At 41.5% G+C, this 26,737-nt stretch overlaps 1 protein-coding gene across 1 annotated transcript in view; it reads left to right on the top strand.

Moving 5' to 3' along the window:
• Positions 1-26,737, top strand: part of thrab (thyroid hormone receptor alpha b) — a 154,921-nt gene that overhangs the window by 49,326 nt on the left and 78,858 nt on the right. Inside the window, exon 3 of the mRNA XM_004556777.6 lies at positions 13,932-14,006. The gene's annotated coding sequence lies outside the window, so the exon portion shown is untranslated. The remainder of the gene's footprint in view (positions 1-13,931; positions 14,007-26,737) is intronic.

The raw sequence follows: 26,737 nt of genomic DNA, 5'->3' as shown, positions 1-26,737 counted from the left end.
GTTCTGCTTCTATGCCCCATCTTTGGCTACGTTCACACTGCAGGTCTTGATGCTCAATTCCGATTTTTTGATCAAATCCGATTTTTTTTTGTCTGCTCGTTCACACTACAAATAAAATGCGACAGCAAACGCGCTCTAGTGTGAACGCTCAAAGCGGCCCGCATGCGCAAAAGAAGATGTCACACACAACGCGCTCTGTTTAGACCCAGAGCAACAGTATTGTTTGACTGATGGCCCTTAATATAAAGACTTCGGACTTCACGTTTCCCAATTTTTGCTTTAAGTTATTTTGTTATTTACATAATAATATAAATAACCTAATAATGATCCTTATTGCTGTTTAAGAGAGGAGCGGTGCTTCAAAGGATAGCTGCAGATTTCTGTCAGAATCTGCAGATTATACAGTACAAATAAAATGTTTACGTTGTCTTCCCAACAGTTTCACTGACATCTCGCGATGTCTTCTCGGGCGCTTCTCTGGCGCTGATAATTGGCTTCAGTCTTGTGTCGGTGACGTAAAAGACGGATTTAATGCGACCTGACCGTTCAAACAGCAGTCGCTTTCTAAAACATCGGATATGTATCGGATTCAGTACCACATACGAAAGTGACCCAGATCGGATTTGAAAATATCGGATTTGCGCCGTTCACACTGTCATAGCATGATCGGATATGGGTCGCATAGGGTCAAAAAGATCGGATTTGATGCGCTTTCGCCTGCAGTGTGAACGTAGCCTTTGTTTACTATTTCCCACCGAGGCTTCTAGACTTCTGATTGGCCAACATTTCTACACGGTTAGGAATATATCGCCACCTGTTGCTGTGGCATGTTCCTAGCAGCGTTTTCCTTCATTTCTGCCTTTACGTGTGGATGGGATTATCTTTTAAAACGAAAACGGAAAATCTCCGTTTTTAAAAATACCCGCGTACGTGTGGACATAGCCTAAGTAAAGCGCTATACAAATACAAGCCATTTTACTATTAACCATTCAGTACACTAAAAGCTTATTGTGCTCAGTATCACAACATTAGGTAAACATTTAGTTGCTTCAGGTTTAAACGCAGATGCAGATTTACATGAAGTGGGCTATGCTTGTGTGGTTTAGATTAGAGTTTTGCTCCAGCTCTTTCATCTTTGCTCTCTAGAAACGTCTGTCAGACTCGGCTCTTCTTCGTGAAGAAAATGAAAGCAGTGTTCAGTGTGGTTGGTTCATGTGGTTACATTAATGCTGCCATTTTAAGGGTGTATTTATGTTTGTGCACGTATTTTAGGTTTGAATAATGTATTTAATACAGACTGATTATGTATTTATCAGAACTCCAGCATTAAAGCTTGCTGCTTCATTCATGGTGTGATTTCTTGTACGCATGGCTACTCTTAAAAATCTGTAGATACTCCACTTCTGCTTTTCTGAGTGACATCACAGTCCCCGGGGTCTATTCGACAGAAAATTTGATGTGAACAGTGCGTCACTCTGTGCATGTGTGTTTGTTGATACAGCTGAAAGGAGGACAGTTTCAGTTTATTAAAAAAATGGAGAATGGGGAGAAGAGTTTTCTTATTATGCAGCGATAAACACAGAGATAGCGTATCCTTTGCAATGTGTGACAACATGTGGTGAGTCACATGGTTTCTCGCTGTTTTGTGTGGCTGAATGCGGCGAATGACCTCAAACGTCAACTCCTAATTGTCACTGATTGTGCTATAAAACGTCACGGATTTAAAAGGGAGTTTATTATGCACATATGTATCAAAGCTTAAAAACAGTGGCTTCTATACAGATGCCCACGTGAATGCAGTGAGTCGGTGTGTGCTCTGGGTACATGTGGCGACGTTTCAAAGGTTAGTTGGATTTGTGAAATTACAGTCAGCAAACTTTTGAATGTTAAAGTCATCATGTGGTGGAATCTGCAGCATCAGACGAGTCTTCAAGTCTCCCAGCCTCTCATCACATATGTTCTTAAGGCACTAACTGAAGAACTGCAGCATGCTGGGTTATGTTAATGACATGGCTGCACAAAGGAACTGTCCGCTTTAATTATGGAAGTGTTGGACTCCTGGCTTCTGCTCTCGTTTCTTTTTTCCCCTCGTCTTCTTCCGCGCACTTCCTTCCCCTTTTTCAACCGCTTCCCACTGTCCTTTGATTTTCCCCTCCCCTGCACAGTGAGGAGAGGTGGGCTAATCCTCTGTATCAAATGTGTCACCTACTCTAAGCAGGAATGAATAGGCCCTAGATTACCACCAGACACTAATCGCATTTAGCCTTCCCGATGATAGCTTCTGTTCCGGGTTGGGCACTGAGGCCCGTGTTATTTGACGCATGCCTTGAGTTTTGTTCGGATGCAGCTGTTGTCATGCACCTGTTGTGCGTCTTCCTTCCTTTTTTCTTCCTGAATTCTGTGGAGGTCATTGTGGGATTATAAATTCAAGGTTTGCACAGATGGAGGTGAGTTTGGTTTACATAGGCACAAAAGCCTATAGAACTGCTGTTGCGACAGTGCAGACAACTATGTTTGAAGGTCCAGCAGGATCTTTCGTACTAAAAGCTGATCTGTAGCTGAGTTCTGTGCACCAATCATTTCTGAGCAGACTTTGGTCAAATGATCGCCCTGAAGATCCAAAAAAGGAAATACAGTTACACCAAAGTGCAGTTTCAAAACCACTGGCTATTGTTTGTTAGCTTTTTAACACGTATCAGCAATAACTAACTCACAAAACAGGAAGTTTCAGACCCTATGTAGAGATGCATTGATTGTAAAAGTGTGATTGCCATTTTATTTCTAAGAACTGACTGCACATATAAGCAAAAATCAACTATTCTTCAATGCAAATTGTTATAAATGTAATAAAAGAACTTATTCAACTGTATAACTCCCCCTGCAGTGAGTTACAGTTTGTCAGCTGGGTGGAGGTGATTTTAAGTGTTTGATTAGGTTTGCTGTTACAAACGTTTTCATGGTGGTCCCTCTGTGGTTTACCTTAGCGAGCTTTGTGTCTTCACTCACACTGGGGAGTTTGTAAGCTAACAAGTGTGTGCCTGCACCGATGTACGAGTGCTGAGTGTTAATGAAAGGGACAGACATATGGGAAGCTGACCTGCCAGTCAGTAGTCGGGGCCAATATTGCTCATGATCATCCGATTTGTGTCTGAAGCTCAATCAATGCATTTCTAAATACATATGCACTCGGTTACACTGATATCATGATTTCACTGGAAGCCCCAGAAAATGTGTTTTTTCCTTTGAGAGAGTTAAATAAGATCAGTTTTATGTCTGTGCTCGAGATGTTCCTGCCTAATAATTTAATAGCTGTTAAAACAATAGAAAAAGAATTCTCACACTTTGAATGGACAAAGTTAAACACGCAAACAAATATTTTGAGCTGTTATTCTCGTTTCATGTTAATAAGATGTTAGATATGACACATGCACATACAACCTTCATTCACAGAGAGAGGGAAGTAGAGCCATCTGCAGCCCCGGGCAGTGGCCAGTGTAACAAGTTTCAACTGGTACCTGCAGTTGTGCGCTGATAAACTAAACATTATATTTTCAATCGACTAATATTTCTGGCTCCAGCTAACGTCTAGTCCAGGGGTCGGCAACCTGCGTCTCCGGAGCCGCATGCGGCTCTTTAGTCCTTATAGTGCGGCACCGCGTGGTTTGGGAAAATAAATTAGAAGTATTTAGCTGAAGTGTATTTTATTTATGTTAGTTCTTTTTTAACTTGTAGTTCTAAATTGGAAGATTATTGTGATATTGAAATAAAAAAATATTATATTCTATTATTTTTTTCATCGCTCAAAATAAGCGTCACACTCGCGGAAGCCGGTGTACCCGCCAAAACGCCGTGCATTTATCGAGACTTTCAACCCCAGGTAGGCCAATTATGGATCTTCGGATCCACATTACGTCAGCAGCTATTCTCTACCGTGATCTATGTTAAAAACAAACACCGCTCACGCCTCACAGATGACAGCTTACAGTCCTGCGTAAAGATGAAAGCCCCGATTTGCAGACGCTGTTCGGGAGCAGAAGTCCCATTGTAAACATATCACGGCAGACCCGACGATGTTTGCATGAACACGCTTTTCAGCATTTCTTTATTTTCACACACGGTTGCTGACGCATACAGACGGCTGTAGCTTTTCAGCTCACAGCCCGACACATACCAACACAACAGCATAGATAGCACAGATGTAAAGGCGGCGAGGCGTGGTTGCGGGCGCCGCTCAGGTGCGTCCGCCTCCCCTGCGGCGGAGCTGTAGACCACGCCCCGCCACACACATTAACCAGGTAAAATACATATTTAATCCGAATTTTGCAAATATCTATTTTTCATTTTTTAGCAGAAAAATTTTTCTATAGAAAAAAATGGCCTTTCAGTTTCTCTAAAGCTTTGAGATTTTTGTTTTATTCTGTTTGGAGTGGAAGAGTAAGGGGGCTGTTTCTTAGCTGTGTGCTTGCGAAATATCCATAGTTGTCATAATTCTTCTCCTTAATTACACTTGAGAGGTGGAACTGCAGATTTCATTTGGGAAAAAAAGGCCAATAGTAAACATACAAGGAGTTTCAACTGAGATTTTGAATATAGCTTTAATTTGACACTCGACTAAAGACGCTCTCTTGGAGATTAAAATGATCAGTTCCCCTTCGATGAGGACAAACACATTCTTTCACGTACATATTTCATACATGAGATCAGCTAAAGAGCTACACACAGCATATAAAACACACTGACAGCTCCTTGCAGTCTCTGTCAGTGTGTTTTAGATATATTGTGTTACTATATAGGTCAACATAACATAACATAAACATAACCTAATTATATCTTGGACCCATTCTTTATGCCTGTCAGGCTTTGTTTGTACTGGCTGAAGCTTAAATGAGGGCATTGTGGACATCACAACAGCCAATCTACGAACAAGCTCTGCAAATTAGTTTGGACTATAACTGCTGTGTTGTGCGGCATTGGTCCATATCCTTATGCAAATAAACTGCAGATTCATAGAAGAAAAATCACGGTGTTTGATCAGTGGTGCAGCTACCCAGACTAACTACATCCTGCCCTTTTTACAAAGCATCAAAACAGCCTGAGAATATAAATGCCAGTGACTGTACATCGCTGTAACCACTTTTTCTATATTTAGTTTAATACTGCTTAACATTAACAGTTACAGCATTTTAATTAGGCATTTCCAATGTGGTTAACTTGCACCAGCGATATAAAAGTACATTTTGTGTGTATGTTTTAGGTCATGGGTGTGATGTTTTTTTACATCTCAATACAATATACAGAAATGCTGCTCTTTCTGTAGCCTCCATTCTCCCTTACTCCTCTTCCCAGCACATACTTCATTCTAATACAGTGTCAAGGGCACTGGAGCAAAGCTATATGCAGCTTGACCAGCAGTAAATTTTCCTTCTGTCAAGCCCTGTTCCAGTGTCTTCTCCTTATTTGCCATGACCTTCGCACTACCCTCTTTCTGTCTCCTTGAACCATGCAGCTCTGCAGGCTCTCATCAGCAAAGCCTTGTGTCACTCTCTGACTCCTCTTCCTTCTATCGCTCCTTATTGCCACCCCCTCCCCATCTCCCGTTAGTCATCCTCTCCCTGAGAGCTGTGAATTTTATGACTGCTCGTACAGTGAACCTAGTCTTCTAGACCGAGGCTAAACGACTGCCCTTGGAATGACACGTTCTCGAGCCCCAACCCAATCTATTCGTAATCTTAATAGATCGACATAGATGTATTTGGTAGAACTTTTTCTGTGTTTTCCTTTTTCTTAAATGTGCGAGGATAGTTTCTAGCATGCACATCAATGTAAAATTATTTTCTTCACAGCTGGCTTTATTATTGATTCCTGACATCAGAGGCAATATCTCCAGCTACATAGCAAAGTGTGCATTCAAATCCAAATGACATTCTGCTTTAAAATGCATGTAAAAGCTGCACAATGGAACAATTTCCCTTATCCATAATTAACATAAATTGCAGCTGGTTAAAACAGAAACAGGAAAACCTGCAAGTTTAAGTTGCTGCAAGCCTCTTTGCATGTAGATCACAACTTTATTTGTGATCTATATGTCCTAATCGAGGTCATATCTTTTCCTGCCCACTGTGTTCTGGGCAGTTCTTTCCACTGCTCTTCCTCCTTTTAACTTTTACGTTACAAGAATTGGAGAATGTTGAAGTCCCAGAAAGGAGCCAAAAGTGTAAACTTTGTGTGAACTGATTACTACAGCTGTGTACATTTAGGTTTTATTAGTTTTGTTTGTTTAAAATTTGAATTAATTTAGCTGGATAAGGCATTTTATACTAACTGTGACTCAGCATGAAGCACTCTCAAAGATGCTGGATCCTCTAAATGATACACGCAGTGTCCTTTGGTATGATCGACATGAAGCACCAAATGCTGCAGTATTAAACACTGAAGGCAAACACATTCAGCAATATAAAACTGCGACAAAGGGCCTTATGTCATATTTGGGAAGTTTATATTTCCTTTGTTTCAGTTCACTTTTTGACACAGGTTTTGTTCTGCTGTTTGGTTTAGGCACGAATGCTTCTGGCTAGATGTAGGAACGCACCGTGACATCCTTAACCTTGGATATTGAAGAGTTACACTACAGCATGCTTTTAGATGGTATCGATACAGTGCGGATTATGAGTTCTCGCATTCCACATTGTTTCTGTTCATTCATTCATTATTGATTATTTTGCTGTGAGAGGACATAAACAGCAGGCCTGCACAGGTCTCCAGCCTGAACAGGGCTTTTTAATTATCTCTGAGTCTGAACACACATGAGAATTTCTTCTTTTTTTAAACATAAACAGCTTGAATTCAACTCAGGTGTGCAAAACCTCCATCGCCATGCATTTGATGTAAATGTGCAACTGTTAGAAAAGCATGCCAGAACGGATCAAAGGAATTGATAACTGTGGGGACAAACAGTTCATATGAAATTTCAAATGAACCACTTTTCATTTTTCTTTCGTGACCAACTGTCTACCAAGTGACAATTTACAGAAGATTGCAACTGCACACATTTCGCAGTGCATTGCACTATTTGGATGGGATCGTGGTGTAGTGGTTATCACTTTGAGCACACAGCAGATTCTGCGTTGGTTGTGGGCTTTCAGTGTGGAGCTTGCATGTTCTCACTGTCACATCCATGCAAGTTTATAGATGATCCTAAGGTGCTCATGTGTGAGAGGTACATACAACCTTTAAACTGCATATAATAAAACGCTGTGTGAATGGAACTTGGTCTGAATCACCCTGAGTACTGTAGTATCTGAATGCCAGTCCATTTTCACTCCCCGACTCTCTGTAATAATGGATATCCGGATACCTTTGCCAGACAAGTTTGTGATCCCTTAGGCTGCTGGCATGGATGCTGTTAAATTGCTGCAATTGTTTGATGGAATTCTGCCTTTATGCCATTAGTGTGTGCACAGTGTGGGCATGTCTTTTTCCAGATGTTAGATGGACTCTCCTTCTTATTTTGAGTAAGTGAGATGGGTCAAGGTTAAGTGCAGTGGAAGGAGGAGATAGCATTGTTGTCAAGTGTGGGATTAGACAACTAAAGGAGCCCTGCTCATGCACACTCCACAAAGCTATTAACAGGGGCGTCTGCTTAATATCAGTCTGTTGCAGATTGATATTACACTGCACATACACTGCATTAGTAGGGTCTTCATTAGACTTTTTTTCTTTCCTTAAGCCCTATCCTAAGTACTGCAATTTACTCTTTGCTTCTTATCTCTTCTTCATGTATGTGAAGACCATTTCTGCAACTTGTGCATTCAAAATTGCCAATTGTTGATTCCAATTTTCTAAATAAAAGATCTTATAGAAGATATATTTTGGTTTTCCATATGTTAATGTGACACTTTGTACACTCAGAGTTTGAGCTCTTTATAATATGCAGTGTTTAGCCTGGCGTGGCTCGGTCTGCTATGTCATAAAATTCTCCCTGAAGGCAGAACAGCAAGGCAGGATCTGATCTTTCCCATCCACCATTACTCAGTCCTGACAGGCCAGTGAATTCCCCACACCCCTCCCAGTCGGCAGTTCAAAGCCTTACATTTGCCACTAGAGAGGAGGGGGCGCCGCGTTGAACTTGGGGCCCACTGACAGAATTTACCCTCAAGATGTTTTCAGTTGAATGTCCTCTGAAGTGGGAGGACTTTTTCTGCTTCTGTTTTAAACTTCCTTGGGATCAGTGTGGACATTTCATTTGGGGAGATCACATTGGTGATTTTTCACACTTTCACGCCAAAAGCAACGGGTGCACAAATCCTGCAAAACGCAGCACTTCTTGCAGCTTGCATGAAAATTTCTTGGCCACAAGCCTCGCATCTCCAGTGCCTGTGCTCTTGCATCATTGCACATGATTGTTTTTAATAATTGGCAAATACCACTAGTTGTAAAATAAAATCCCACAATTTACTATAGTGAAAGTTTGCAGCCAGATTGTTAGAACATCATAAAGGAATTTATGAATCAGGTTTTACAGTTTTCATTTGCAAGTGTAAAGATGTGGCAGTGATATTAATTGTTTTTTTTATTTCAGTCAGACAGCTTTGTGAAAAAAGGACAAAAAATCCAATAGAACTAGAGAAAGGACAGCAAAGAACTAAATTAAATTAAAGAAGCACAAATTATTATTGTGCTCTTATTATTGTGTTATTATTGACATGATGTAGGGGAATGGAGGGCAGGCATGGGTCAGATAAGCATCAAGTGATCCGTCATGGTGAGCACAAGAGTCAGCATATGAGCGATCTTATCGAAGTATCCGCATTTGGATGTTCTGGCACCCTTCCAGTCTTGGATGGATAATTGAGATCACATAATTAAATATTCCTGCCAGGAAGCTACTTTACGACATTATGCCTTTAGGTCACATACAGCTTGGGAACATTAGAACCTTAAACACCTCCCACATCTGGATCTTCTTGCAGTGTCGTAGGTATCTACGCTACATTTAATTACCGCGCTCGTATTGTTTTTACTTATGGCATCTGTGTTTGTTTTGTTAAAGGCAACCTAATTTGGTTTTCCTTATTTGTTGTCATATGTATACTGTTACAGTAGAGGATGCTCATATTGAACACAGGCAAAGTTAAGAGTCAGAGACAGACTGCTGTAAGCACTCTGTCTCTGACAGATTTTTCTGCTCTTAGGTCTGTACGATGCCAATGAAAGCAGATACTTCTATTTTGAACTCTGAATCATGCAAAGCTAGTTATTTAAGAATAAAAACATGCAGTTGAAAATGAGCCGAATAGGTTCCCTTTAACAGGAAACAGGAAGTTGCCGGTTTCAAGTTTGCTATGTTGTTATTTCATAGTTAAAGAATCTACACCTTTAAGTTTGAGGTGATTCTTCAGAATGTGCCGTCTGAAGCAAAGAAGAAAGTAGGTAATTGAAGGCAGTCCATGGTGAAAGCTGCTGAACATATGGCCTGATGTGTCCTTGGCTTTGGTTCAATCAGATCTGCGCATACGGTTTCGACCCACATCCTAAAGTGCTCAGCAGTATGTGACATTGCACTGAGGTTGGCTTAGTGCTATATAAGAAGGTGGTCCAGTCAGCGCAAATATAGCACAAGCATGTGATCAAATGGCACACGCATACGATTGAAACCCGACTTGTCACAGGACACTCGTGAACACGGGCCCAGCAAAGTTTCACATGCTCTGTGCAAAACACAAGACAGCTGTGATCATTTTATTATTCACAAAGGACATGCATTGTAGATGCAGAACATACCATGAAGTATTCTTTATTGAATATGAAGTAGGGCTGCCACAAATGATTATTTTGATAGTCGACTAGTCACCGAATATTTTTGCGATTAGTCGACTAATCAGATCATGCATCCATTGGATGTAAAACGTACAGCTTATTGCACCAGCAGCATCTGCTCTTATGTAACTATCATTAGCTTACAGCTTTAAGTGTTTAAGGTATGTGCTAACTAAAAATAAAGACAAGATGATAGTTTATTACATTTTAATCAAATTTGCAGATTGTTTTGGTGAAGTTTAATAAACTCAGTCTCGTCTGCTCCTTGCTATCTAAAATATAACAGGACACCGGAGTATATTCTCAAGCATCTCACACTTCTGATGATCAGCTGTCTGCTTGATGTTTATTCAGCTGTGTAAAAACTATAACTTTAATCTCAGCCAAACCGATTTACTCAGGAACAAATAAAATACTAAAAAAAGCCAAACAATAACATTTTTAAGTTATCTAAGTAAGTTATCATGTTTAACCTGAGTAGCAAAAGACTGCGGTGGGTTTGAAAACGATTTGCCGGGAGTCCGGTGTTCTCACCGGCTCTAGTGACCTAGCCCCCGGCTAGCTATCGAGCTGGTGGGTAACAGACGTCTCCAAAAATGTTGGAGCGCTTTTGAAAATATGTGGTGTCTTAATAAACTGAGCAGATATTTGAGGTTTATACAGCTACAGTCTCGCCTGAAAATATGTTAAATGTTTATTTTGTGACCCAGAAAGAATAATAAGAGTAACATTAAAACTAACCAGCTGCCGCCATTGTTGGAAACTGAGCTGGGCCACGCTATGAATCCTGGGACACAGCTTCTTCTTCTTCGGGGTTTAACGGCAGCTGGCATCCTTGTACATGCAGTGCTGCCATCTTCTGTTTCAGTCCGTTATTACACTCTTAAATCCTGCTACTTATTCCTGCGTCCTAAATCTTCAAACGACGAGTCGACTATTAAATTAGCCGTCGACGATTTTGATAGTCGACGTAATCGTGACTAGTCGACTAATCGTGGCAGCCCTAATATGAAGATTATATTATAGTTTAAGGATTACACTATTATGCAAGTAAAGTTAAAAAAAAACAAAGCAAAGAAACATCAAAATTTTTAAACCCTGGTGTGAATCATCCAAAAATTTCACAGCTTCTCCATTCAGTTCTCTTACAGTTTCCACATTTTCCTTCATGCTAAGAAACCTTCTTCCTTGTGCCCCATCTTCTTTTTTTCTCTATTTTTTGCCCACACAGGCCTACAAGGGAAGAGCCCTCCAGCTAATTAAAAACTTGCCAGTGGAATTTCGCTGCGACAAAAGGAGCTATTCATGTCAGCAGGACGGTGAAAAGGCTGCGCCGGCAGCAGCGATAGCATTGCTCAGCGTTAGCAAAATGAAGAGGCTTTACTTTGAAGCTCGTCCTCTTACGAAGACACCCAAGCACTTGACTCGGTGCATTGCTGCTCTCCCTTTGCTTCTGTTTTGACATCCATTATCATCTGATGCTCTGCAGTGGGGGAGTGCAGCTTAAACTTGAGTGTCAGTAGGTCTGCGTAGCTGACCTTCAGTCTGAAGATGCTGTCCTTAATGAGTTCATCTGTTGCCTGTGAAACGTATCTGACCCATACTACATTTTTCTTTTTTGCACACAAAAAAAATCCATTATAGACTCGATCCATTTCACCGCCACGTTGTTAGTCCACCCCTCGGCTGTATCTGCAAGGTCAGAGATCCCATGTGCAAACTCAGGGAATGACCTTCGGCCTCATCTGTTAGCCAAATTAGTCATCTTTAGGGCCTTCAGTCTATCAAATTATCCACCCATACCCTCATCCATCCATCCAACCTTCCTGTTCTCTCTGCAGCAGTTTCTCCGGGAAAATTGATTCTTTACGTTAAAGCAGAGGGGAGTTCCCTCGTATGTGGTATTTTAAGTGCAACCCACACTTTCCATTGCAGACACACGTCATCGAGAGTACATTGGTAGTGGGTGATATGAATAGAATTCACTCACAGTGTATAGTACATACTCTGAAACATCACTTGAGAAAATTGAATGTGAAAGTCCATTGTTGACCTTGGCAACAGCGATTGATCCTCCTGCAGCAGATGGAATATCCTTGGTGGAAAACTCTGGAGAAAAGTATTGAGTGGACTTCAGGCTAGGAAGTATATGTCAAATTGAGATAGTATTGACATTAAATAATAAATGAGGAGAAGAGGAGGAGGAAAAGTGTCCATTTCAAGAAGCTGAAAACGCTTTTCTCCAAATCTCAACTTTCTTTAACTGACTGCAAAGTTGTCTACATCATTCTCTGACTTTTTTTGTTGACACTTTCCAGTTTTGTAGTACAGTCAGTTCAACATATGGAGACATACAAACAAAAGCATTACTTCAGGCATTTCCTATCGTAGGGGATCGTGGAGACATTAAGGGCTTCCTTCCTTCTTCAACGTCTTAAAACACTTTCAAATTTCTGTTTCCTTCCTCTTTCTAATTTTTTATTTATTTTTTTTTACCATGAAGTGATTTTCTCATGTGTTCTTGAACCCCCTCTCTCATTCAGTTTCTCTCTTCCTCTCTTTCTATTTCCTCTTCTGCCTCTAACCTCTGTCATTGTGTGCCAAGTAGCTGTTGTAGCCAGTATGCATTCTGACACTTGTGGGCATTACTGTCCTCATGGAGCTTTATAGGGAGACAAACTGTAATGAAATGCTACAAGGATGCTGGGATGTATTTGTCAACAGTATAGTGTTGTCTACTAAAGTATTCATTTAGGTGTCACCAGAGAATAGACAAGCTGAACTAAACATCTTTCACAGCCAAACCTCAGACATTAAAATGAGACATTGCATGCTGAGTCACTGCTCCATTGGATAAAGTCGAACTTGTGCAACAGAGTTTACTTTTGTTAAGTTACTGTGGTTTCATAGGCATAAAGTAAAGCGTCATATCTGTGGAAAATTGAATATTTTGGGGAGAAATGTGTTTGAAAGAATTAATAAGTGTGAAATGACAGGATGTAGATAAGAAAGGAAGGAAAAACAAAAGATGGGCTTATGATGACACTACATGCGGAGCCATCAGGGGTTTTCCTGTCTCAAAATTGGCCTTTGGGGAGTGACTTTGCATCTAATGTTGATTGGACTGTGTGCACTAAAGGCAGTAGGTCTGTGTCATTTTATGTGACAGAAATCTGTGTCTGTTATGCTTGAATAAATGAAACCACAATCTATAAAACTGGTTAAAAATATCTAATGCCAGTGCTGAGGTTTTCTGACTAAAACCTCTTAGGAATTTTAGTGGCTAAAATTCCCCTATGTATGAAAAACCCTGGCCATATGCTGTGCAATAGTGGCTTTTGCTTTTTAACCAATTAATTGGTTAAAGTTCTTTCCCCCCTGTTCCAGTCCACATTCAGCTCTTTAGCTTGTGTACATACAGGGTTGATGTCGATCCTTTTATCTCACTTAAGTGGCCCACATAGTAGCACAAAGTTTCTAACCTGAGATGATATGTAGGTGAAGATCAGAGTCAGAGCCTGCTCCAGGAAGCAGATGTCTGCAGCATCTGTCTGATGCGAGACTTTCAACGTTCACTTCTAGTCTGACTGCAGCTAACATAAAACCAGTTATGCTAGCTGCAGGAGGACGTTTCTGCGTCCGTTACAGCATGACTGTGACACAGACCCATACATAAAGGTTTGGCTTTCATGTTGGTCTCTGAGGTAAACAGGCCAAGTCTCCTGAGGCCAGAGTTAAAGAGTTAGAGAGAAAAGAGAGAGAAGGAAAAAGAAAGTGAGACGGAGTGGAAGAATGGGACAATAGAAGAAAATGAGAAGGAAAGGAGGAAAAAGGTGTGTCGAAGGAGAGTAACGTCAGGTGGTCAAAAGAAGGATGGAGTGAAAAAACTAGTTCTTCAATGTGAAAGAATGAAAGAATTGAGGAAAGGAGAGAACAAACAGAAAGGACAGCAAGAACACTGAGCCTGAGGAATGAGGACAAAGGGCAAGGAGGTGCCGTTACTGGCCTTTGTACCGTGTACCTTTGTTTGTCTTCTATATATTATATCCCTGCATCCTCCAACCACCACCTAAGCTTTTCATCCACTCTGACAATCCTCTTTTTATTTCTTCCAGAACGGAGGCAAGGCGGACTACACAACGCAAGAGGCCTGGGGAAATCATTAACTCCACGCTCGCGCAGTATGACTGGTAGGCTGTGTTCTGCCTGTCTTCTTGTGTATTTAATAAATGTATGCTTATTATGCGAGTGTACACAGCAGAGCCTCAGCGAGCCGCTGGCTTGTAGCCGGTGCTGTTTGTATAGCCGTTCATTATCTAATTGTAGCAGTGCCCACATGCCCACTTTGTCTGCTTGGTCCCACTGATCACTTGCTGGTCTGATTACATAGATGTAATTTTCACAGAGAAACGGTTCGACACGTCGGATTCACTGTGTGAAAACAATGCAGTATTATCATAATGACACAGCACCATCACCCAAATCTGCAGCTCTCCTCTGCTCCGCAGAGCTTTATGGCGAGTTTTTCTCTCACACCATGTCTGCAGCTCTCGAGAAACCCGTTGTGCGCTACCTGATCCACAGACAGTAAGCAGGCAAAGTTGAAGGCTTCCGCAGTGGAGTGGCTGGAAGCTAGAAAGCCAGATATTTCCCTCAGGGGTTGATTGGGAATAAAAGCAATACAAGAGAGACTGGAAATAAATAATAGATTCTGCAGTCGGTGTTTTTCATGTCGAGTTGATGATAACGTTGCGTTCCTGTGCTTCCACTTCCAACGATTGGGAGGAAAACAAGCATTTAATTCCTCTAAATTTTTTGAAATGTCAGTAGGATCACTGTGGATTGCTCTGTAGTGTTTAAAAGTACACAGCAAAAGAGCGTTGACTGTTATTTATGTGTGTGTGTGTTTTCTTTTTGGAATGTCTAACCTCTTTAGATCACCATTGCTTTTATTAATTAAAGACTGCCAAACAGGGGACTGACTTCATTGGTATTCTGGAGCTTTGTTTCTTTTGTTCCTAGCTTGACAAGCTGTGTCTGCTGCTCGTGTAATTTTCAACTCTCGTCTCAATATTTCATCCAGTTCTTCTTGACCAAAGGGGAAAACCCCCCACTAATGTGCCACCTAATGTCATGGATTGGACTATTAACAAGTGTGTGCAGACTGACTGATTTATGTAAACATATTCATCTGTCAGAGGAAGAAGAAGCTCAAGCACCTGATGATTTGACACTTGTTTTGCATCACGTTTGCGCCATCATCCTTCACTGTGAGTCGTGTCTCGTCGTAATGACAGAACTGAATATTCGGGACTTTTAAGTTTCCTTCTGACTGGAGGGGATGTCTATAAAATATTTTCCATTCTTTGTCTTACAAATATTAATCAGCAGCAGTACATTCATCTGCTGCAGATCATTTATATCTGACAGAGCTGTCACACATCTTTTAAGGTCTTATTGGCTGGAATAACACTAGATAATAAATTGATCATCCAAGTAAATCAGCTGATCTTACTGCCAGGCTCGTCGGGTGATGGCTCAGCTGATACCTTCTATACATGCAGTTGGGTAATGTCATATAGGAAGTGATCGCTGCCTATCCTTGCTACTTCCTGCTTTTTCATGTCTGACACTGATGTGACATTTGACATTGATGTCTGCTCTGTTCAGTTTCTGAAAAATATATTTAGTTGTTGCAGTGTTCTGGTAGGTTATAAATATGCAAATATGTACGGTGGATTTGTGTACGTTGACAGTTGTATTTAAATTTGTTTGAGTCATTCAAAGATTAGTTTTGGGTCAAAGGTCTCCCTTCCTCTCCCGTCCTTTCCTCTCCCCTTTCTGCACAGCTGGGGAGAAAGGGGAAGCATATAATTGCAGTTTAATCCTCTAAGTCCCTGCAGAGGAGGGAGGCAATGCATAGCGGCATGGACAGAAGAAGACAGAACAGCCATCGGAGTTGTTTGGACAGATGTTTGCAAGCCAAATGGGGACTCCTGTCAGTCACAGGTTGAAAGTGTGCATGTTAGATGGACACGTAATGTCGGAGCATTTGTAACAACAAAAGAATATTGAACATTTGACTGACTCGTTGTTTGGTAGCTTTTGCGATCAATATACACCTCAGGAGAAGTATTCTTTTATACTCTGAGCTTTTCTCACTTCTATTTCTTAATTTTAGTGAAGAGGAGACAGTAGAGCAGGGAGATGGAGCATCAGATGGCCTTGGGTTAGAATCAAAACCAGGCATCTGCATTTGGCCCCCTGTTCAACCACTGAGCGAAAACAATACCCCAGTAGAAGGGGAAAAAAAAGTCTGTTTTAAGCATTGACTTGTGTTGTAACTGATTATGATACTGCTGTAAATAATTGACATTCAGGATGCTCATCCTCGAAGGTTCGTGATTCAGGTTGAGAGATTGGTTAAACTGTCCAACAACCAGGTATGCCAGGGGTGTCCAGGAATCTGTGTCCTGCAGGTTTTAGATATCACCCTGGGTCAACACACCTGAATCAAATCAGTTCATTACCAGGATTGAAAGCCTATTTGACTCAGAAAATCCTGCAGATTTGACTGATCACTTGGTTTATTAGTTTGGCATGTGTAATAAAATATTAAGGTAAACGATTCTTTGAAAGGCATCCAAAAACATACAAGGTATGTTTGCTCATCAAACCGAACCTTCATCAGTCATAAGAAAAGTTATTTTTGTTATAGCGTAAAGCAAACCTGCAGTAAGCAGCCATCCATCTGATATACATTCTGCATCCTGGATATGGGAGTATGTGTTTACTTGCTCACCTAAGCTATAGAATATATAGCAGCTGCAATAGAAAATGAAACCCTGTACTCTATATCATCCAGTGAAGGTAGAAGCCTCAGGTTGTAAAACATGCTCCCCTGTCAGGACAGCCTTTTCTGTCATAATGATCCGCACTGTACTGCATTTCTGTGTATGCTGTAATTCCAGAATATGTGTGAAGGAGGAGAGATTTAGTCAGCAGGGAAGAAAAATTGGTGAGCAGGACATTTTAGAAGGTGTTTTTAGCCCCAGGAAGCGTGTCTTTGAGAACTGGAGTGGGGGCAGTGAAGGCTTTAGCTACACTTTAAGGTTCAGGGGTTATGTGTGCATGTTTGTCTGGTGGGGTTACTCCATGTATAAGCGCAGCCATGTGTTTATGTGAATGTGTATCTTTAAGTGCTTGTGTGTCTTCAAGTGGAGGCAATCGGGGAGCGTTAGGCAGGGGTACAGGGAGGCGAGGAGGGCGAATCCGTCTCCCATCACTTGGCTACAGGCAAGCGTTCTTAGCACCTCGTAAATCTCACCTGCTGCTACAAGACTGCTGCTGACATAGCTGCTATAGTGCGTACTGTACTCACAAACATTCGTGCACACATGTGGTGTACATGCACATTTCGTAGAGCGTGTTGCATGCAGCACCAGAGTCGGTCATGTCAGCAGCAGGAGTGAAATTGGGAAAATAAAGTGATGTATAATCTGTCTGTTAGCGTTCCATGTTGGAAAATGGCATCTTTTATTGGAAGTGGTTTCTGTTGGAGCAAAGAGGAACAGCTGCTGAACTGAAAATAAGAAAATCCAGCTGTGCTCCATCTAGTCCTGTTATATTTTCTTTACTCTTTAGTACATTGATGAATGATATATATGCGCTTGCAAATTTTCAACCTTTTGAAAGCGGTTCTTACTAAAGTTCTTACTAAGCTTAAAGGCGATTTCCAGTCAGATCTTATTTTCTTATAACTCTTATTAGCTGTAATGACACTGCAAGACGATACGTGATTGTAGGTTTTGGTTTTGTAAAGGAGCCAAAAGTTGAGAAAGATTACCAACGCTGCTTCGTTTTCAGTTTCAGTTTTGCCCTTCAAATAGATTTGACTTGGTAGTTTGAGCCTAAGCTCAAGCATCAGTGTCTTGAACCTCGTTATAATCAACGACTCTTAACCAGTGTGGACACTCTGCATATCTCGTCTGTTCTCCTTGCAGTACGTTCCCACTCAGAAAACACGTTTTTACTACAATGCAGTTGTGGTGCATCGTGGTAACCACAGATGTCAGAAGTTAAACCCGATTGCAGCACAGATTCCACTACTTGCACGGCGTTGCAAAAGCTTACGACTAAGTCAGTTTAAAATGAACAATTAATTACACATTATGACTTAAACATGGACTCCAAGAAGCTGGCAGCCACAAATCTCTGAGGTACCCATCTAAAGACAGGCATGATAGATTACTGCTAGTATTCTCACTGTGCTGTTTTTGCTGTTGTCTTTGAACATCAATTCTCAAACCTCCAAAAACCACATGCAGACAACCGACATTGGCTACATCTCTGGAAGTGTCTGTGGGTATCTGTCAGCTGGACTAACTAGCTGTCTGCTGCCACCCTGTCCACAGCTCATTGATTACTGAAACCCCCTCTGCTCAGAGGCTATTTGCTAGTGGCTCAGGGGGGCAATGGTTTCCTGGCAAACAGAGTGCGTCCGGGCTAAACTGAGCTCTTTTTTTTTTTCATACCCTGACAGACGTTTGCTAAATGAGAGATCGAATACATTAGCGCAGAAGGTACACATTTGCGACTGCTGCACTTTGCCGATGCTGCTCGTGTTTTCGAGTGAACATGGTTATTTGCAGTTGTCGTACACAAGCGAGGCCTGATTATGTGGTGCTCGAAGACCAGACTCATTCATTTTCCCTGTGGCATTTTGATATGTGTTTGTGGATGTCATCTCTCTGGCCGCACCGCTACTTTTAGATGCTTTTTTTTTTTTTTACTTGGGAGGAGGGGTTACCATCTATTTCTACACACAGTTGGCATTAATGATCTGTTATGTTAGCCACTAGCAGTGGTACCTTTGGTCTGGCATCCTGTCGATACACTGTGTATATATAAATCAAGCTGAGCTCAAGGTTAAACATTTTATGTGTGTGTTGGCTGCTTTCTGTGCTGCTGGTGCTGAAATCTGGACAATAAATGGCCTCAGTCAGGACGTTTGCATAGCCTAATTAGCATGAATAAAGTTGGCCTTTTACTTTAATTTTTGCTGTCAGCAAAGTCTGTCTCCATACTTTCTAACTTCTCTTCCGTGTCTGTGGTGCTCTTGTCTTGCCTGTTAGTTCCTACTATTTAGGACAAATGTATATTATTTAAGTTTAAATAAAATGTTAATTTATCTCCTAAAATAGCTGACCCCTCCATCTTTTAGAAAACTGTCAAGCAGTAGTAATTTATTGGTGGATCAGTGGCAGACCTCCTGCTGTGAGTACTGGGACGTTGCCCTGTGGCTTCAGGGTCACTTTGACCTGCCGAGCAGTCAACTTGACCAGCAATAAAATAGTAAGTAGAAATTAGCTAAATCCACAGATCTCATGCAACTCCCTCATTCTTGGTGCCCCTGCACGTCAGTGATGCACACAGAGGTGCAACCAGGTCTACTTCTTTACAGGCTTCTTTACGGATAGATTAACCAATAGACTCTCACATCCACGATGATACAGACGCTGTACTGGTGTGTTGTGGTGAAGAGAGTGCTGAGGCTCCCTTGGCGAACACACCGTGAGAAGTTTGATTATTTAGGAGGGACTCTGAGTAGAACCACTACTCCTCTACTTGAAGGAGGCGGTTGAGGTGGTTCTGCGTCTGACTAGGATGACTTCTGAGCACCTCTTAGGTCAGGTGATTTGGGGTACTATGGGAGAAGGTTAGGGTCAGGGCATTCATCTCTTGGTTGGCTTGGGAACACCTCACTGTCCCCCGAGATGAGCTGGAGCAGGTGGCTGTTGACGGGGAAGTCTGAGACCTGTCTGCTCTCCCTGTGACCTGAAGAAGGGACAGAAGATGGATGGATTTATAATTGCTATGTTTGTGAGGATACACCTATAGGTATAGCATATGGGTTGTTGGTCAGTTCCAAATGTTTGCATTATGAAATCTGCATCAGTTTTTCCTCCCCAATTAACCAATTGTGCACATTTATCTCTAGTCTGATATTCCTCACATGCAAAATTAGCAGTCGAGTAGTTTTCCGTTCAGATTAATATGCAAGATTGGTGCAGGAGGCTGATTGACTCAAAAATAAATTACAGTCTGTGTGTCCGGGATAATTAACAAACATGTCATCCCGTGTGGCTTAATGATGGAGCTCCATGGAACAGAGCAGTAAGACATCAGGCGTCGACCCTACTGTTGTTAGCAGGATCCTTTCTTTTTATGGGATTTATCAGAAAATGCAGATTTTTGTGAGGGTGGCGGAGTAGTGTGCTACTGCGTCATAAACACCGGCCTCTGCCGCTAATAGGACAGCATTTTCTCTGCACTAATTGCTGAGTGTTGTTTTGCTTAGACTGTGGGATCCACAGTGCGGCTTTTATTGCCTCCCAGAATCCTCGCTGATAATTCATTGAGCAGTAATTATTGTTTGTTTTGCCTTGCTTTCCCACATAAAATCGGTCCGAGGTCAGCAGCTCAGGCTGTCATCAGAAATTTGACTCTCTGAGTGCAATCACATCACATAATGATCTGTAACAAACAAGCCCCCCCACCCATCGCCCTCCGTCTCTCCTGCTGTGGCGGCGTCAAGCGTAATGACTCGTCCTCATCCTTTCCCCACTTATCTGCCAGCTCGTTTTGCTCCTCATCACGAGGCCCTCGGCGGTCCAGCTTCAAAAACAGAAACACACTGATGCCGTTCAGCGCCTGCTTATTAGGAGCGCCGCACTTGAAGATCCAAGAAATTGACCGTTTGTATTAGAGGTGGGAATCACCATACATCCCACGATACGATATTATCACAATAATTAATGCACGATACGATATTATTGCAATTTTTTTAAAATATTTTGCGATATTCAGATTCTGTACATAAAGGTAAACTTTATCAATATTCATTTTATCTAATATCAAAGTCTCGCACTCAGTCTTTCTCTCATTTCAGTCAGTTGTATTGTTGACAAACTTGAACGGTTTGTATTACAGTCTAGTCCAACTTAACTGAATGCAACCATCTGGTACAATTATAGCTATTCTGAACTATGCAATTTATGAAAACTATGCAGCCCCTTCAGCAACTGAAGAATTTGAAAGTAAATTAAAACAAAATATAATTTTACATTAAATAAAAAAGTTTTAAACTTAATTAAAATAAAACATTTCTTAAATTAAAATAAGTAAACTGTCATGTTTATTTCTGCCAAAAAAAAGTTAAACACATTTGGACAGTGAAGGAATGTCAGAATTCTTGCTCAGAAAAAGGATCAACATGCTCTGAAGTCACAGTTCCAGTCCACAAAAACTTTTTTTGTAACAAAATATCGATTTCTGCTGTCCCTGTATCGATACATTATTAGCAAACAAAATATCACGATACTACACAGTATCGATTTTTTCCCCCACCCCTAGTTTGTATTATGTCTGTTTATTTTTGCACCCTGCTAAATGTGCTTATGTTTAAGTGTTTTAGCGTGTGCTTGGTGTGTGTTCCCTCTACTATTCGAACATCTTAGGGCTTCATCTGTGACAGAACGTAAACACTCACACACTGTGTTTCATCCCAAACGGCATCTTTATCGCCATGAACAAATATTATGTGTTCAAAAACACACACTTGTGGCTACAGCATAAAGAAATCCTTGCAGCGCTTCCAAAGCGTGTCAGAGGTCTTTCTCCTGTTTTTTTCAGATGTGTCAACATGTATTTTTCCTCTGCGCATGCAGCATTTTATCTGGCCTTGGCCCACAGCTTTTGATTTCCGAGCACGTACAGGGTGGGCCTTTGCTGATCAAACGACCGCGCCTTAACGCGAGCGGCAGCCCTGGACATTGTCCCATCAATCAGATCGTAAATGTCATCAGAAGGATGTGGGATGTGGCGGCTACGGGGCAGATGAAACATGCTGAGGAAGGACTTTTATCCTGCAGGCTGGGATCCAGTGGGAGGTAGAACTTTATTCCTGTTCTGGGACGGTTATATAAGTTAGAGCCTGGTTTCTTTAACTAGCAGTTGGGGCCTGGTTTGGTCTGCAGGCCTGCATCTGGTCAATTCCCACATGACGAGTATATTCAAGTGTGAACTTGGATCCCATGGTTAAAAAATGTGGCTTCTTTCAACGCCAAGTTATAGACTGTGATGATTATGTCCAGTCTTTGTTAGATAATAGCCAGAAAAATAGCCATCAGCATGCTCATGTAGTCTCTATTGTGATGTCACCTCAAAAAAATTCTCACTTTAGTTCGAGTGTCACTGTCACAGTTAGATTTTTCTGGGAAAATAACACAGGAGTTTATGAGAATAGGGCATACATGTAGACAAGGGAGGGTTTTAAAAAGCGATTACATCATAGCGTTTGTTATTTTCCCACAGAAGATTGTATTTTTGCTTCTGCTTATTGCCAGGCATTACAAATTCATGTTGTGCAACTTCACAGTATTGGTTCTGGCACAACTTTATTTTAAGTTATGCTGGAATTTCCGAGGAAACAGTTTGTCAATGTGAATTTTTGGTAAAGTTTTCTATTAAAGGTGTTTTATGGTTTGAATAGAACTTTCAGTGACATCATATAACTCACGGTGTGGCATAAATCCTTTATTCAACAGTAAAACTGTCAAGTTAAAATGAAACAGAAACTTAGATGGATGGAAGGTAAAAAGATCCTTGTCTGAACTCCAAACAGGTGCCTTGGTACAGCAACGGTGAAAAGATGTAATGATTTGAGGACTTTGTTAAAGAGGATGCTGGATTCAATTAATTTTTCGCTATTACAGCATTTCCATTTTAGATTCCCGGGATTAGTGCACACTGGCCGTCACGTCCTGCTGTGCATTTGCAGAGTAACGCATTCATTCAAGCATTTAAATCACATAACCTCATAACTTAGATAATTAGAGCCCACCCACAGCAGGAGTCCGGTCCACTGTCAGTCTGTTAGATCAGCTAATTACCTCAATTACGCAGACAGACACACAAACACAAAACCCAAGAGACCGGTTTTAAGGAGCAAGTCGCTTGGCCTTGGGATCTTTCATCAGTCTGGAGCTTTTTGCTTCAAACTATTGGTTTGCGCTGCCACAAAACTTGAAGTATGACGTTCATAGTTTCGGATGGGGAGGTTTTGCATTTAAAAATGAGCAAAAGTTCATTTTGCTAATTCCTGCAGTAATAAAACCTGGTTCTCCCTATTGATCCTTGAGCTGTGACTCAGCGGTTATCTGCCGTGAAAGTCTTGGGTGTTTTTTGTGATGTGGTGTAAAGTATGGCAGCTTTAGTTATTTTTGTACACACTTTCATTCTCAGTATTTCCCACAGAATGAGATTGTATCGTGTTTTTCATGAAGCAGGGGTTTTTGTATATACTCGTCTGGGCTTGAGAGGGGATTTTTAAATGCTTTCTTTGTTCATAGATAACAATATCTGATATATTCTACCATCCATCAGCTCAACCGCCTCAGACTTGCTCGTACTTGCTTTCTTGGAAGGATTGGTAATCTCAGCAGACTGAAACCTGCTGGTCCATCGACTCATAGCGTGAAACAGTGACCACCCCTTGCTAGCTGCAGTCCATGACAGTGGAGTTGGAGTCTGCGCAACCCTGCGACTCGAGATTCAAAACAACTGAATGGCACCGAGTTCTGTCAAGAGCAGAAACCTGACCTTAACTGTAATGAACCAGACCAGACAGGAAAAACTGGGGTTAGCTGGTTAGAAATAATCTTAACTTTAAAAATACGGTCAAGTAGTGTATCATTATTTCAAATATTTGGAAATCAAAAATTTGACTGTAAAATATATTCAGACGAGTATCAGTATACCTGGGCTGGAAAGTCAAGTTTGTGTGTGGAAGGAAGCAGTCATTAGCAGTATTTAAACTGAATGCCTAATTATCTGGAGGTAATAAGATTATCAGCAGCATTTTGCCTCATCTCCCCAGTGTAACCTACCGAGCTTCTCCTTTAACTTTCTCCTCCTTTTCATTCAGGCTTTTATGTTTTCCCCTCACATCTGCCCTTTTTCTTTTTCCTGCCCTCCTCTCTCCTTCGTGTTCCTTCTGCAGGAAAAATGAGGCACATTTCCCCTCTGTTAATCACTATGATCAATGACTGCCTTGCCACCGTGTTGCCCGTATGGCTGCTTTCTGCTGCCTGTGTGCTCTCTCTCACTGCTCTGGAGCAGCTCACGCTCGGAAAGGCATTATGAGCCTGTAACTGACTCTAAAACACGCAGGAAACAAATCAGCTGAGCTGCATGTCTAGCTCTTGTATTCTGCATCACAAGCAGACTCCTAGTAAAAGCCATGTGCCCAGAAATAAATGTAAGATTTAAAATAAATATTTTATGTCAGGTTTTTGTCATTTAATATAAGTTTTATTGATTTTTCTTGGCTTCAGCTCCAGGATTTATGTAGTTGCGGTTCTCTAATGTAGCCAAGCAGAAGGGCAAAGCTGGAATTTCCCCTATCGGAGCCATATGCTGTTACATCCTTGTTTGCTCATCTTATAAAACTGCACTTTTACTTTTCCGTAATTCAATTTGTTCTCTATAGACGACAGTTAAACGGAACAGGTCAGAATCTGTCCCTGAACCGCACCAATCTTCCAGTTTTAGTAGATCGTAAGGAAATCTTTGTTTTACTGTCATTTAAGCATATGTGCACAGTCATACATCAGTGGCTAAGCTGTGTGTAGATAGAAAATACATCTTATAGGTGGTCTGCGATGAGGTTCTCACTGTGGGCTGAGTGTGGTTTAAAGGGCAGGCTCGTGGTAAAGCTGCAGAAATGATGAAAATGCGCCACATTGAGGCTTAGAGATATGTCTGCGGTGTGTGAACTCTGACTTTTAATTTCCTCCTCTTCATGCCTAGAAATAGCACGTTGTTGTGCCCATTTTTGAATCATGGTGACTCTCCTCTCCCTGGAGTGTTACTTCATTTAGCACCTCGTCTCGTGCCGTATTCTACTGAGACTCTATCAATGAAACACCAGCGGAATAACAACAAACAGTGTGTAGGTGTGAGCAATGTGTTTTGACACAGCCAGTCACTTTTGGCAGCTGTCCTCCGGAGCAGAGCCCAGGTCTGACGTTTGCTAATGTGCTGACTTTAGCACTCGTGTGTCCCGTTTTTTGTTTTTGTTTTTTCATTTGTTTTTTTTGGGTGTGTGTGTCTGTGAGTGTATTTGTGTGTGTGTGGGTGGGTGTGTGCACAGTCACGTAACACTGATGCAAACCTCCAATTGCCTGGGCAGAAAGGGCCAGAAACCAGTGCCAGAAACCTAAGCAAGAATTTCAGAGTAGGCGTGTCGTGGGTATGTACTGCTTTCAGCCAATCGGCTCACGGATTCACCCGGAAGTTGTGGCTTGGAACACGTGTTGTTGTGGCAACACGGGAACTGAAAGGGTTGCAGATGGGGACGGGAAGAAAACAAGCCATTTGAAGCCAGAGTGCAACCTCTGCAGGTCATTTAATGTGATTCTTGGATTTGCAGATACAATTCCACAACATGACAGAGATACTTTTGCACCAGTTAGTAATGTTAAAAGGCTTGTTCCAGGAAAATGTGAGCTAACAGAAAGAAAAGGAAAAGGCAGAATCTTATCTGAGGAGGCCGCTGGTGTAAAATAGTCTCATCTTTTACAGCTGGGTCTTGTCAGACACAGAACAAATGTCTCTCTGGTAATGTTCTCTCCACACTTCTGTTGTCAGCTAATGGACCAGCCCAAGATAAAGGCAGATCCCCGACGGACATACACACACATGCAAAGACACAAAAGACACTGCATGCAATCCAACATGCTCCTATCCTGAGAAACGGTTGACTGACTAGAGCCAATATTCTTCCTGCTCCCATAGACACATACTATCACTGCAGGTGCTGCACAATGAGGCATTTGCATTGTGCAGCCAGACTGTAACAAAAGCCAGAGTGAATTCTTTTCCAAAAAAAGGAAGTGTAAAGTAGACATCAGGAGGATACATGAGCTCGAAAACGAGTCTGCGAGAAATTCCTACCCTGGGGAGAAATAGGCATTACTGCGCAACATCTCTGAAATTACATTAACACTGCCGTTTACAAAAGGAGGACCAGATTATCTGGAAACAAATCCAGGTTGGATTAATTACTGCTAAAGATCCGCTGCTACATTGTGACAAAATGATGATACGCCTTGAGTATGTTTATTATCTCATTGTACTGATTCTAACAGACTTCGGATTTCTGAAACGGAGCAAAACTTTCCTGATGGTTTTCTGCTTCCTGTTTGTTTAAACTTATGCATTATCAGATATAACACTAGTCACCGTGTGGCAAGAAAGGAGGTTTTAAATTGAAACCATAACGATGGTTTTCACACCGTGTACTTCTGGGTTTTGCATTGCATTCTTTTGCTTTAGACACTCTGGTAACTTCAGTAGTATACAAGCCTGTGCATACTGTGCATTTTAAACAACAGGACTCAACTATTGTCTGGTTAATATCAGGACTTTTGTTTTCTTAACATGGACTTTTTACTACTAATGTCAACGCTACCCACATGAGTGAGATGGTGGCGTCATGTGAAAAAAGTTTCTATGGGCTTGTAGGGAAAACTAAGTACAGCCCATGATTCAGTAGCTTGTAGAACAGGGTAGGCAATCTCAGTCCACGAGGGCCGGTGTCCCTGCAGGTTTTAGATGTGTCCTCGAACCAACATCTCCACTTTGGTCTCATCTGTCCAAAGGACATTGTTGCAGAAGTCTTGTGCTTTGTTCAGACACAACTTTGCAAGCCTAACCTCTGCTGCCATGTTGGTTTTTAAAACTTTTTCCCGACCCTTCCAAACAAACAATACTTTATCTCTGTTTTACATTTGCTGTCATGAACTTGAACATTTAGCATGCTGACTGAGACCTGTTGAGTTCAAGATTTCTCTGAGAA

Source organism: Maylandia zebra, linkage group LG8 (assembly GCF_041146795.1).
Source record: "Maylandia zebra isolate NMK-2024a linkage group LG8, Mzebra_GT3a, whole genome shotgun sequence".
NCBI classification, from domain to species: Eukaryota; Metazoa; Chordata; class Actinopteri; order Cichliformes; family Cichlidae; genus Maylandia; species Maylandia zebra.
Note: the sequence above shows the minus strand (reverse complement) of the source record. Positions and strands in the feature narration are given on the sequence as shown.